Raw genomic sequence first — 811 nt, 5'->3', positions numbered from 1 at the left:
CTACCAACACATTTCCGGTCCTATGGTCGAACGGCTGCAAGGATTTATGGGTAGCAGCTAGGCGCAGTTAACAGGTTTGCGGATTCAGTGACGATCGGGTTGTGTCATGTGCTTATGAATTTAGTATATTTTGTGCGGTTTCGGCATTTTATCTTTCATAAGATGTTTAGAAGGCTATTCTGAAACACAGAATTATATTTCTTTGAATTTAATATTCATCGTAGTTAGGTGAGGTTGCGCCGTTTTCTTATTTGGAACATTAGATAGATTGATAGATAGATAGATACTTTATTAATCCCAAGGGGAAATTCACATACTCCCGCAGCACCTTACTGATACAAAAAACAATATTAAATTAAAGATTGATAATAATGCAGGTAAAAACGGACAATAACTTTATATAATGTTAACGTTTACCATACCCCCGGGTGGAATTGAAGAGTCGCATAGTTTGGGGGAGGAACGATCTCCTCAGTCTATCAGTGGAGCAGGACAGTGACAGCAGTCTGTCGCTGAAGCTGCTCCTCTGTCTAGAGATTATTATTTGGTTATCATTAGATCATTACTTTGATTATCATTAGATCAACTCTTTTGTCTTTCCTTACAAATTACAGAGGGTCATGGGCTATTGCCAATACTGTTTTTATGTGCTTTGTAATCTAAAAAAAAAAAAGCATATGACCATGATCCACATGGCATGCTATAGAAGATACTATGACAAAGGTTCTACAGTTTCTGCAGAATGCCATACGGCCCTTGTATTCATGAAGGGAGAGTTCTGTTTGTATCCTTGTTCATGTTCAATCGAGGC

Source organism: Erpetoichthys calabaricus, chromosome 4, assembly GCF_900747795.2.
Source record: "Erpetoichthys calabaricus chromosome 4, fErpCal1.3, whole genome shotgun sequence".
Taxonomy (NCBI): Eukaryota; Metazoa; Chordata; class Cladistia; order Polypteriformes; family Polypteridae; genus Erpetoichthys; species Erpetoichthys calabaricus.
The sequence above is the reverse complement of the archived record's forward strand: the minus strand, read 5'-3'. Positions refer to the sequence as shown.